Source organism: Nelumbo nucifera, chromosome 6 (assembly GCF_055504915.1).
Source record: "Nelumbo nucifera cultivar China Antique chromosome 6, China Antique-T2T, whole genome shotgun sequence".
In the NCBI taxonomy this organism is placed as follows: Eukaryota; Viridiplantae; Streptophyta; class Magnoliopsida; order Proteales; family Nelumbonaceae; genus Nelumbo; species Nelumbo nucifera.
The window spans coordinates 908,847-912,925 of NC_142654.1; the positions used below are offsets into that span (position 1 = coordinate 908,847).

A 4,079-nucleotide genomic window follows, 5' to 3' on the forward strand; every position below is an offset into this window, starting at 1 on the left:
TTTGTGTCTCATCCTTGCAATTTCCATTTGGTTTCTTTGAAGAGAGTCACAAATCTATCTTGTATAGAAATTTCCATTTATTATTTTTTTGAAAGAAGGTATGGTAATATAAATTAGAAATAAAACAAAACATGTACAAGTTGCTGAAGTCGCTCATAAGTCACAACAATTATACAACCACCAAAAAAATCACAGCCGGGACCAAATTCTAGACCAAGGATGTCCGATACGCCGGTAGTGGTTTATTGGGCAGTATTGATATATTTTTTTGAATCTGGTTTAGAGGAGTCGGTTTAAGGTCCTTTCACCCTCTAAACTGGTCGAGACTTCGAAACACCCCCTGTAGGTGTGTATCGAAAAACCTCTGACCATCCTTCCCCCCTTTAGACAGCCCTCTACCCACCAACTCTTCAAGAACTCCGCTACTGAACCTGAAAGGTTCCACAACTTGGATCAAATCTCATGAGAAAATTTGTGATGCAAATTAAATGGTCTAACGATTCCGAATGCCTTTCATACGGTACACAGTCAACTAAATCCAACACAATTCAGATTTTTTATTTATTTTTCCACTTAAAACAAGCTTGAAGCAGTTCAGACTTGGACATTGAACGTGTACCATTGTTGCCTGATCTCTTGCATTATTTTGTACGTTCACATCACATGAGGTCAAGATAAAGAGAATGCAATTATGCAACTGCCAAAATCAGAGAAGAAGAAGCATATATAGATGAAGTCTCTCGCGGAGGTGAGTTTTTTCTTGAATATCAATACGGTAATACCACGTGTAACTCAAATCTGTCGCCAGTCACCATGGAGCGTAGTACGGTAATAGCTAGTCTATTAAAATGATAATGCAGTCAGATACCCTGTAGTTTATTACCAAAAAAAATACGGACAAGTACGGATACATACAATGCAGAATTCTGACTTCCAGCTCCCCTCACCCTATTACTAGCCCTTTTTCCTATAAACCACATTCTGTCCGTGAATTTGGCATCAATTCATGGTCAGGATACATTTTCCCTCTACTTTGGGGCTATAAAATTCTGATCTGGACTGATCGGTCATTCTCCAAAAAAAAATACCCTCTGACCATGAAAATTGATGCATTTTGGAGGATGTATTGTTTGCTTTTGGGTAAACCCCTCAAGAAAAAATTTTCTATTAGTGCCATGTACTTTGGGCCTAATGTCATTTTTGTCCTCGAATTTTAAAATGTGATAATCTAGTATTGGAATTTTTAAAATGTGTCAATTTAGTACCTATGGTCACTAGTCCATCAATTATTCATATCACATGATGACATGTGTGATTTTAAAGTTTTAAAATGTCAAAACTATCCTTCTAAAAACACTGCTCATTATCTTCTACCTTGAGACTAAAACAATGCTAAGTAACCTAAATCAGATCTTGAAGAGAGACTGCTGGAGAGAGACAAGACGAGAGAGAGAGAGAGAGAGAGAGATGAAGGGTGCTTGCAGAGCTTATTGATTCCGTTCTTAACTTCTTGAAGAAGGAGGCTAAGAGTTGTGATTGTCTTCAGGGATTTCAACTTTGTCACTCTCTAGGTGGAGGAACTGGTTCTGGTATGGGTACTGATGAAGGTCGTTTTGGCAGCACCCTGTTGTTCAGACTACTTCCAAGTGGCCGATGACTCAGAGGCCAAAGTGGAGGATTTTTGTTGGATGAGGACTTGGATGCTGAGCTGACTACGTCGAATTGGGGGGTAGATTGGGTGCCGAACTAAGTAGCTCTTTAGAGAAACCTGCAAGGAATCAATGTTAGAGGACCCGTGGTGGCTAACCCGGTGAGGTCGCTCCGATGATTTAGTACTCTCGTAGTAGATCGCGAGTTAAAAAATCAGAAAGTATGAGAGCTAGAATGTGCTTACTTGCCTTTCATTGTGTCATTGGGGTTGGTGCCTTTATATAGGCTTTGTTTGGTGTGGGCCTCACACACTGCATCCGAGATTTCTGGGTGGTCGTGCCTAACCGGTATGAAATCCTCGGAGGTAACCGCCAGGCATTTTGACCATCCTCCGGAACACTCGGTACGTGGGCCAACTTTCGAGAAACATAGGACCGTCGGGATATGCATGCCGAATTTATCGGCAAGCACATCCCGTAGGTCACTGCCTGGTCCCCAGTCAGGTCAGCAATCCCTCGAGGGAGGTCGCTCCTCGCGTTAAGGTCACTTTGGCCAGAGACAAGGTGCTACAAGCTGACCCTGGACGAGGTGTTGCAAGCCGACCTAAGTTGTGGTTGAGGTCGCCAGTTTGGCAGTAAAGGCAGGTTACCAGGTCGGGGCGAAGACGAACTATGATCTGAGACTCTAAATCATTGCTTAGGTGGCGTTTGGGTGTCATCCAATTGTTTTGGGATTCCATGTGCCATGAGGTTATTGGAGGGCCAAATCCACCCTCATCAGGTTCTTTGCTCATTTCAAGGATAAGGGAAGAGTACCCTGACCAGGTGATGCTCGCATTTTCTGTCTTCCCCTCCCCAAAGGTTTTCGGATACGGTGGTTGAGCCATACAATGCAACCCTTTTCTGTTCATTAGCTTGTAGAAAACACAAATGAGTGTATGGTTGTTGATAATGAAGCTTTGTATGATATTTGCTTCATGATTCTCAAGCTTACTACTACCGGCTTCTGCGGTCTGAACCATTTGATCACCACAACCATGAGTGGTGTCACCCGTTGTCTCATGTTCCTTGGGCAGCTGAACTCTCATATGAGGAAGCTTGTTGTGAACTTAATTCCATTCCCCCGTCTCCACTTCTTTATGGTTGGATTTGCCCCCGTCTCCATTCCCCCTCTGAACTGTCCCAGAGTTAACTAGTAGTTGTGGGATGTCAAGAACATGATGTGTGCTGATGACCCTCACCATGGCCGCTATCTTACTACCTCAGCTATGTTCAGAGGTAAGGTGAACACTAAGTGGACGAGCAGTTGATCAATTTGCAAAATAAGAACTCGTCCTACTTTGTGGAGTGAATTTCAAAAACTTATTTCATCTTCTTGAGGAAGAAGATAATGAACAGTGTATTAGTTTTGAGAAGGGCATTTGGATGGTTGGTAAAGAAAATTAGATGACACCTAGACGGCATTTGTGTCTTTTCACATGCTACTTAACGGTGGATTAACGACATGTACTGGGTTGTCGCATTTTGAAAGTTTAGGTACTGGATTGTCGTGTTTTAAAGTTTGGGGACCAAATTGGCACTAGACCCAAAGTACAGGGTACTAATCGGGAAATTTTCCATCCCTTTAAATCTCTCTTGGGTTTTCTGAAAAGGCCTTCAACTTTGACCTGTCCTTAAACCTTTCTACTTTCGGGGACAAAGAGATTTATAGGCCTTTTTTTTTTTCTTTTGAAGGGCTACACAACAGGGAGGTAGCCCATCCCCCAACCGAGATCCCAAGTCTCCGCTACGACCAACAGGAGACCTTACCAACCAGTTGGTAAGTGGACAAAGACGTCAAATATCTATTATGCCCATACTAATTCTTCTTATCAAGTTAGTAGATTTTTCATAATTCCAACTTTACCCTTAAATTGTTAATACGAGTAAATATATTATTATATTTTAGTATTTCAATTTTTCGACATAAATAAACCCATTTGGGGGTAAAGAGAGGATTAAGGATATTTTATTTATTTTTTTAAAGATTTATTAAGGGTATTTTTATGTTAAAGGTTTAAGGATATTTCAGTTATTAAACATTTGATGATTTTGCATAAGGGCAAAACTGGTATAATAATATGTTTACCATGACATCAGCAGTTTTTATTGGATTTCTAACAGTAAAATAACAGAAAGGGTGTATAAATCCCTTTATCCCCAAAGGTCCGGGGAGGTATAAGGGCATGTCAAAGTTGAGGGGTGGTTTAAGACCTTTTTAGAAAACCCAAGGGAAATTTAAGGGATTTACCCTTAGTTCTTTTTAACTTTTTTGAATTAATGATTGATTAATACAGTATAAATCATACCATTTAATTGAATCATTACGCAATTAAAAAGTTAATATAAATATAATCATATATTTAAATTTAAACCTTATATTTATTTATT

General features: G+C 40.2%; 1 pseudogene; it reads left to right on the top strand.

Annotated features, from left to right (window-relative positions):
- The first annotated feature begins 1,389 nt into the window (after positions 1-1,389).
- LOC104609376 (tubulin beta-1 chain pseudogene) lies at positions 1,390-3,000 on the top strand (annotated as a pseudogene).
- Positions 3,001-4,079: the final 1,079 nt, after the last annotated feature.